The following is a 10098-nucleotide window of genomic DNA, read 5'->3' as shown; positions in this document are numbered from 1 at the left end:
CAAAAATCGCAAGGAATATCATAATAATAGCGCCATAAAAATGTGATTTGGAGCTCTCGCACTGAACGTTCATCAAGATGTTAGACATCAAACTCTCGTTTAAAAGGAATCAATGCCTTTAACATTGCCGTATACGTAATTAGGTGGGTATTTGTCTATTTTACGACCTCAGGGTAAATTATGACGCTGCTAAATGAAATATAGCTTTTATATAATATAGTAGCAGATGAGTAAGCAGTCCAACTGATGGAAAGTGGCTACTGTTATAAAGTTGACTATAATCTAGCCTCTAGGTACAAAAATGAAAAGTAACCACAAAAATGTGATACATTTCTAAAATTACAATGTAACTGAAACAAAACTTATAACAATGTTATTTATAGCGGAATGATAAGTATTAAACGCAAATTTGTGGCTGCAATTACAAGGACCTTTGCATTAATTATGATGTTTCGTTGTCAAAGTCGTATATATTTGTAATTAAAATTATTTTGTAATAGACACTTATCTTCTACTTCTTCTTAACGTAAAGGGCGAAACTGAAATCTACCTGAAGTGTGATACCCAAGGGGTTCCAAATGAGATACTCGGGCAAACAGTTAAATGATCAATTTATATCTGAGTACTGGGTCGGTGCGTTTATGTAGGTACATTAGGCACAAGTAGGTTTAGTACTTGTAAATTTATGAGGCCTACAAGAAAAGTAATGTGTTATTTAAGAGAGTAAAGAAAGTGATTTACTTTTTTTAAAACATTACAACGCTCTTTATTATCATACAAAGTATTTTTATTGAAATATAGGTGACCTACTTTATAGCAATCATAAACTTCTTAAGTCACTTAGTACTTATATGTGATAGGTATAATAAGTAAATCATTCAAACGCCTGAAACGTAGAAAAGCAATTCCATCTAAGCTTCTTAAAGTAACTTGTCGTGAATAAAAGTTATGAATGAATGTAGATAGCGTCTACGTACAGAGTACAAAGATGAATATGTTTCTTATTTCCATTCATGATTTCTCGAGTATGTTATACAGGATGCCGCCAGCTCGTAATAATTTTCATATAAATATGTAATTAAATTATTTCGTTCGTAAATAACCAGTAATATAGTTGAAAAATAATACCAGTTTTCTGTATACAAGTGCTGGACTATAACTACTACAAAGGTGTTTCGACTAATCATTTTTGACTTAACCAAGGCAGATAGTAGATCCATACTTAATTATATTATGTAACAAATAACTTATTAATGTACACAATACGTATAGTGCACACATTATATTATTACTAGTAGCACTGATCATTTAAAAATAGATAAAATACATTCCCCTTAATTTTTTTACCACATCCAGTAACGTTTTTAAGTAACGTCACTATTCGGATTCATAGGTTATTAAAAAATATTGTTTCAGACATTATAATTGCTCCCGTAGGCCTACAGACGAAATAAATACATTTTATTAAGTCGATTTTATTCCAGTCTTTCCCCATGGACCTTCAAAATTAATAATTCGATGCATCGTCGATTTGGAAACATTTTCGACAATTTTTAATAAATAATGTTTATGGTATCGCTCGGGTTTTCCTTAGAGAGTCATTTGCATCATTGTAATTCACATTTAACTATTCATCAGGCAATATTGCGATCAAACTACAGTTGCTTATAACTAAAATAGAAATGCAATCCCTTTCATGTTCCTTACATGTTTAATACAAATTGTTGAAAATGTATGAATATAAGCTTTCCGAGCGTTCGCGTGGAAATGTTGTATCGTTGGATAAGGGCGCTCACAGCCGAGCTCCGCTAAACCGCCCTTCCTCAGTTACAATTGAATGCTCGCTTTTTATTGCCACTCATTTTCATTTTAAAGATCCACGTCTCATCGTTGTAATCCAAATGCGTTATTTACTGAACCCTTTGTAATGTAAAGCGTAGCCACAGAAGTTTTATCTTACTGTTCAGACACTTTGGACTGCTTGTTACAGTTTTATCGTTCACCCTTTCAGAATTTTAAAAGGGAGAGAAACCGTTGTGAATTTTATCGTTTCGAACTGTGACATTTATTTCTCTTTTAAACACAATTATTCGTAGCCTCGCGGACGTTAATAAATTGTTGAGTGTGGAATAAAATTTGAGCCTCGTTCTAAAAAGTTTATGAAAAGGTGAATAAAGACGGGAACAAAAATAAATTGCAAAAAATTTTAATATGCTATTTTATTTGTATTTTTATTTTCATATGTAATTTGAATATTTTAATGTGCTTTTGCATAACTGAAATTAGAAAAGATTAGACGATAGACATTGATTTTGTGCTCGATAAACTTTAACTTGTTTTAAATAGATATTTTATTTTTATTTAACTTTAAAAAAATGTTATTTTAATAATCTTACTTTTGCGTATTCAGAGGTTATTTGAACAAAAATATGATAGCTATGGATTATTTATTATTTAAACAGCTCAAATAGCACGATCACAATACATGCAACAAAGTAAAGAAACTAAATACACGCATCGTTTTTACCCGACTGCCAAGGAAGGGTTATGTTTTTCGCGCGTATCTTGTATGTTTGTCTTTCTTTATTTGATCCGATCTTACAAACGGCTGGATAAATTTCGACAGTTAATGTGTCATTACATTCGTCTCAATGACCCGAGTGTCCTTAGATAGGTGTTAGAAAAAAAAAATCAAAAGGGTGAATTTTTGGCGCGAAATAGTAACAAATTTAAAAAAAAAAGTTGACCGAACCTATCGAGTGGGATATGAAATGAAAGTAAATTAAACGTAGATTATAAAAATATATTTGTATATGTATAAAACAGCAAGATGGCTGACTGACTGACTAATTAAATGACTTTTTCATTTTTCAGAAATCAACGTACAGCCAAAATCGCTCAACTTAGAGTTCTGAAATTTTGCACATGAGTTTGCTATATAGCGTAAATAAATACCAAGAAAAGCTTTTTGGAAATTCCGCCCCTAAGAGGGTAAAATAGGGAAAAACAGTTTTTTTGAAATCCTTTAATTTTGAAGCAACTACTATAAAATTTAGTATTTGGCTTTCTGGGTAGGAACAAGAACACACCTCCCCATCCCCTCCCGAAAAATCAACCCCGTAGAGGGTAAAATAAGGGTTAAAAGTTCATTTGAACAACCGTCAATTTTGAAGCAAACACTTAAAATGATGTATCAGGCTTGTTCGATAAAAATAATGAAATTCTACCCCAACGAGGTAATATAACCACCGGATAGATCTTTTATAGATCGTAAATGGTGGATATTTTTTTGCCAAATATTAACACGTTTTAAAAAAAAATTCCAAACCTATCGAGTAGGGTATCAAAATAAAGGAACTTAAAAGATATTACACATACATTATATAATATATACTTATACATATATAAAACATATTGAGATGACTGTCTGACTAAATGAGTAGTGCTGCTGTGATAAAGATAAACGCAAAGGAAAAAGGGTATTTATATAGCGTAAATGAGCTCTACGAGGATAAAACAGGATAATATTGTTTGAAGATCTTTTGATTTTTAAGCAGATACCTTCTATAAAACTATGTATTTGGCTTTCTGGATAAAAATAATAAAACGCCTATTTCACAGTTTTTGGAAATTCGACTTTAGCTTTATAGTGCAGTCGGGTTTTTTGATTTTTTAATTAATTACTTGTTAATTTTTTATTATCGTTATCATCTTTATCGTGAGTGAGTAATGTGAAATAAAATGAAATGATTGTAATATTAAATTAAGTATATCAGAATTAAAAAGCACGTTTAGTGCAACTTTGAGAAATTTCCTCTGAACAAGTCCGTCCATGAGCAAATTACGCCATTTATTACAAGCCAGACACAAGCGGCGTCCATTGAGAATCTGTAATAGCTAATTAATATGCACGCTTACGCAGCAGTTCTAAGGGAAATTTGTGTCGATTAAGAAGCACGGGCGATAAATGTTTTCGAATTTGGAAAACCCATTATTGAGCTTTGAACTTTCCGTTTACTGAAATTTCCATTTTGTAATGATTAGCAATTAGCAAGCAATTAAAGGCATTATGATTATTGTGGATTTATGTTAGTTGGTAAGTAAATGTTGGAAATTATCAATTACTTCATAGGTAAGAAAAATATCATGAAATAAAATTCCTGAAATGAAACTAGGCTTTATTCTATTGATAATTTTAAAATACAAGTGACCTAAAGTCTATAAATTATATAATTCGTTATTATAATATGTGTGTTGAATATTTTGTAATCAGATAAGTAATAATACATTTAACTCATAAGTATTTCGTATCTCAGATATCACAAACTGTATAGTTTAGTACTGCAAAATATTTACAAAAGCATTTTACAAATATTTTTTTTATTACTAAACGGTTTGACTTGTTATTACTACCAGGTAGGTAACTGTACATACTCATAGATTTAAAATTATAAACTTATTGTTTCAAATAAACATAAGTATTAAGTATCTGCAATCTTATTGTGGGTTGTTTTTCTCGTCATTCCTTCAAGGATTAGGTTCATTAATTCAAGGTTTCTATTCCACTAAAATAGAAGCCAAGCGTCCTTCAATTTTTCATCTGGTTTGTTTAACGTGCCAGAAGAGATTTTGGTTCTTTATACAAATTACAAACCCGATACGAGATAGGGTGAACGGGTTGTTGTAACGTTATGAGATAAGATATTGCAGCGACCTTTTCTATATAGGGATATCGTAAATCTATCTTCGATTTTACCCTTGGTAGGTGACGGAAATTTTAGTTCAATGATATATTCTGGAAGATTATTTTAGTATTGTATAGTTTTTCATGAATATGAATTATTCACATTGAGGTTTTGAGTTCAAACTCCAGGTACTTTTATATATACTTCAAAATGCTATGTATTGTTTGGATTTCATTATCACTGACTGTAACAATAACCTTAAAACATTGTGAAACTGCATGCCTGAAAGTTCCATGAAAAGTTATCAAGAGTGCGTAAACAGTCTACTTATTTTATCTTTAGACCTTAGATAAATAACAAGAGCATAACTCAAATAAAACTTCTGAACTCACACACCACGGTATTAACATAATAACAAAAACTAATATGTAGTAAGAGTTAGTCACATAAATAGAGCTAACACCGACAGCTATAGTTTTTATGAACTCTCTAGCGTAGTTCCCAATGTAGTTCCCAATAGTCAACAGCCGAAGTCTGGATATAATCGCGAACAAATACGAATAAGTTGATTACGTAAAGGATTTCGCCAAATAATATCGCCAATAACTCGTAGGATTAGGAGTAGATCCTATAACGGATACCCAATTAATTTTACAAGGCTAAATGAGAATTTATGAAACTTCCTAAATTGTATAATATTATTCAAACAACAGTCCACGGTTAACGAAGACATTATAATTTTATTTGAGTAAATATACCTAATATGGGTAAGTAGGTACTTGAAATAACTAGTAAATTACGATAGCAGCAGTGATAGCCTAGTGGTTAAGAAACTCGGCCTCGATCGACGGGTCCGAGGTTGAAATCCCAGGCCCTCTGATTATTTCAAAGTTATGTGCGTATTAGAAATTAATTGTCACTTGCTAAACGGTGACGGAAAACATCGTGAGGAAACCTGCATACCTAAGAGATTTATAGAAAAAAAAATCTCAAAGGTATGTGAAGTCTACCAATGACCAATACGCACTTGGCCAGCGCGGTGGACTATGGCCTAATCCTTCTCATTATGAGAGGAGACCCATGCCCAGAAGTGGGACAGTAATGTGTTGCTGATGATGAAATAACTATTTTATTAGATTTGATTTTGTTTATTAGATATTTTTTATTATAAGTTCAATTTATTAGCGAGGGCAAAATAATAAAGAAACGAAAATAAATATAAAAATTACGTATTCAAATATCCATTTTAAATAAAACAAAAAGTAACAAATACGTTTTTTTTTAAATAATCTAAGGTTTAATTCGCGGCCTTAACACGGAAAAAATTGCGATCTCTTCCAGGCAAATATTTACTTATTTTATAATTACAACTACACTTACTTATGTGTTGTGTTAAATCGAATGTGGCGTATATGATTTTAGACTAAAATTACGGAACATTAAGGAACATATCAGCGCAGTCAACAATAATGACCCTAAGAAATCTGCGGTAGCCGAACACATCCTCAGTTCAGGTTGTAACCACTGGATTGAATTACACAAACCTCAGATGATCTCCACTGAAAGAAAATGGTTTTAAGTTAGCCCAAACGTGGAATCCTGTGGTTAGTTTATTTAAGTCACAATTAGTGCAACGTACGGTGCGTAAGGATATTGTTAGTGTTGTGTGTCGTGATATGAAACCTAGAAAAGAAAAACGAACTAGACGTAGGGTAGATAGATTAATCTACCACTAGTACTTGTCAACGGTTTCTCCCCTCCACCTCAGTTTCGCCGTGACTACGATCCATGCAACTGAGACGAAATATCGGCAATATAAAAACGCATATCATGAGTACCCGTTACATAATAGAATGTGGCGTAGAAAACAAAGTGGCCATGACAATGAAATCTGACATGAACATTCGGCAATGAATTGTAGATGAATTGGACATTTCTCCGCACGCAATTCAATACCTACTCTCTCCTTTTCAATGCTGTCATAAAACAGCTATGAAAGGCGACGAACCGACATTCAATTCTTATTTTCAGCCCATTCCATTCTTGTAGGACCCCGGCAATAAGATACGAACTGACCACCCATTAAAATCTGAGACGTAGATGGATCAAGCTACGTACCCGTAGTACCTACTGGTACTAGATCTTTTAGAACGTAGTCTTTTTATATCATTTTAGAGTGTTTATGATTTTTAACTTAAATTTTGATTATTTATCCTATATCATCATCATCAAGCTTTGGCCTGGTTCAGAATATTCCTCCAGTCTGGTCTATTCTTGGCTTTCCCCTTCCAGGCCGTGATGCCACCTACCTTATAACTCTATATTATATATTTTTTTAAAGTTTAATAATCAATAATATAATATTGCTCATTATCAAATTCAAAAATTCAAATTCATAAATTTCATATTCTAAAACGCCGTTCTAAATGAAAAGTTAAAATTACAAAATAAATATATCAGCTCTATAGTTATATACCAACCTGGAATGAATATCGAATTTTTATGCCATTTTCCTATGTTTCCTGTTGATTTGTATATAATTCAATTCCCTTTTCCTTTAAAAGGTGTTTTATGACGTGGAGGCATAGGCATCTGTAACCTACAAAACATGGGAATTCCAATATATATATATGCCAGAAACGCTATTAGTCCAAGATTCTTGTTTTAATTTTAAACTTAATACGTCTTCTAGTAACTAACTTTTTGAAAAGGACAGTCGTAAAATACTATTCAAAAATTTAATTATCCAGTTTCATTTTATCGATACTTTCAAGCCGTTATAACGAGCATACGCCCCAGCTAAACGCAAAGTACGCTATAAGCTATAAGGCGCTTGGATCAAATCACACTTTTTATTTCCGCATATTTTATTATGGTAATAACGCGATAAGAGCTACGGAGCTCGTGAATAATTTGCCGAGTTCCTGTTACTATGACATAAAAAGAAGTTCTTTGCCCTCATGTAGGTATATATTCGTTCCGATTTTTACGTGTGGATAATATTTATTAGGTGTTTTGCTGTCTTCTCTGTCGTTATGTCGGTTTCCCAGAAATGTCTAATGCCAATGAATTTCGAAACGTAGTTTACTTACGAAGTAGCTGCGTTTATTAAAAGTTTACACTTGTTAAACGCAGCTGTAATCTGCTTCGAAGGGCTGTTTCGTAGGACAGAGAGATTTAGGCACTGAGCTTTCAACTTGAGTTTCTATATATGTGTGCGTACACAGTGATGCCTAACGTAGATTTTTTAAAAGCTTTCAAGTGTAGCTTTTGTAAGAAGAAATTTAAAATTTAATTCTATAATAAAACATTCTGATAAAGGTAAAAGGTATGCTTTATGCATGTGGTTTTCTTCACTCTAACTGAAACGTTATCTTAGAAGAAAGCTGATGAGCTGCAATTTGCAGTTATATCTTCAAGAAGTTTTAGTGCAGATAACTAAATAAGTTACTACGATGTTCTAAGAATTTCGACTTGCAAATGCAGATGAATTAATTAAGAAGAGACTGTCATTTTATATCATGTAGCAAGCAATTAACCTTTTATAGGTAGGTAATGTATTTAGATGTGTGAAACATTCATGGAAGTCAATACCATTTTGACTTATCAAAATCCAATCCTTTGACGCCTTAGGGTCAAAGGATTAATTTCTTACAATTCGATTAGTCAGGATTTTTATTCTACGTATATAAATTTCACATCATTGGTGTGTAAATTAGCAATTCTAATATAATATAAATCTACATACCTGTTATTTACTTACTAAAGCGAGTTTATAACATATGTATTTTAGCGTTGTTAACTATTCTACCTAAAATAAAGTTAATATATGGACTTACCTTAATTCTAAAGAAATATAGGTACATGTCGCATAGATAACCTTTTTCCTTTAGGAAGTGGTTACAACGTTACCTTACCTTTTATTTAAAATACCGAATGAGGAACAAACCAACCGACCGAGTAACGCTACACACACGCGTCAGAAAATGTACGAATAGGTACCTCACACTTGTAGGTATCAAGGTACAAGTAAGGTACAGAGAAGCCGTATTATTCATGAGTGAAAGTAAAAGAATTCATGCGAAAACAAAAATTGCGAACGACACGCTACGTGAGTGCCTACAAAATTGTAAATGGTGATAGCTTTCAGGGGGAAATGAATTTCAATCCACACCTGAGTCCGAAATACAAAATATAAGGCTGTAACAGTAGGCTGCTATTACCTGGTTCACATTTTGGCAAGAACCATTCACAAAATAACCGAATTTCAAATAACACACAATTATGTAGATTTGGATGCGGCGGTAGAGTAGGTAGGTACTAGTACTAGCGCAGTGTACTAGATACTGCACACTGACTTTCTTGAAGATTTTTGTAAAGCTTCGAATTTTTGTTATTAAGGGGGATGAAAAGCACCACAAAACTAGGTACGTAATCTATTTATGTATATGTTATTGTGTATACATTGATAGAATTAACCTATAACTGATACTTTGAAAAAAAAACAAACAAAACTTATTTCTCAATTTATGCGTAGTTCTAGGTAGGTATATAGGTAGTCTGGTAGTATAGTCAGAGTAGGTATTACATAAAAAGGAGTCACTACACTAACTACTTACGTGACGTGACTAATTTTTCCCTTTATCTAAGGTAGGTATTACTTACTAGAAATACTGACCGAGAATATATTTTATACCTATTCGTCTTAAATGAAATCTGAGGTCGTAGAAGAATACTAAAAGACCCATAAAGTCGAAAAATATCTACCGAAAGCGTGTGTAGATAGTCCCTAGATCCTTGCGTACAATAATTATTTTATGGGGTATTTAATATTACGCCGGGGTAGCGGACGGGGTAAGTAAACACACAGGGTAGGGTCATCCGAGTTATGGTTTGTAAACAATCAGTTTTTATTGCCCATTTTGCTTGGCAGTAATAAATACGATTATAGTCTCTCATAGTGCCTATTCAGTATCTATGCTTATAACGTCTCATAAGTCATATTCATATTAATTTTATTTTCAATAATTTACGTGCGTGCCTATTAGGGTAGATATGGTGGCGCACAGTACATAAGATGAAATTGTAACTGTTTTTTTTGTTATAATATAGAAGTAGGTACCAAACGAGCAGATCATGTGATAGTAAGTTGACTAAGTTGAGACTGGAACCCCTTGGCATCTGTTACCAGCTCCAGATTAGATTAGACAGGAGGTCAGCCACAGTTCCTAACCCTAAGGACTAGATTGGAATACCTTCAAATCCAGTAGTGTTTAACACTGTTATGCTACAGAAATAGGTTGTTTATAATGGGGGGAAGCGGGGTGCTTAGGGGATACGGACCGTCCTCGCTTAGTGACGGTCACAAATGCGTAGCCAGTTTTGACGACCAGGATGGTCGCTTTTTCACAGA

Source organism: Epargyreus clarus, unplaced genomic scaffold (genome assembly GCF_041222505.1).
Source record: "Epargyreus clarus isolate Ecla_fem2 unplaced genomic scaffold, WU_Ecla_fem_2.2 ptg000003l, whole genome shotgun sequence".
Lineage (NCBI taxonomy): Eukaryota > Metazoa > Arthropoda > Insecta > Lepidoptera > Hesperiidae > Epargyreus > Epargyreus clarus.
Note: the sequence above shows the minus strand (reverse complement) of the source record.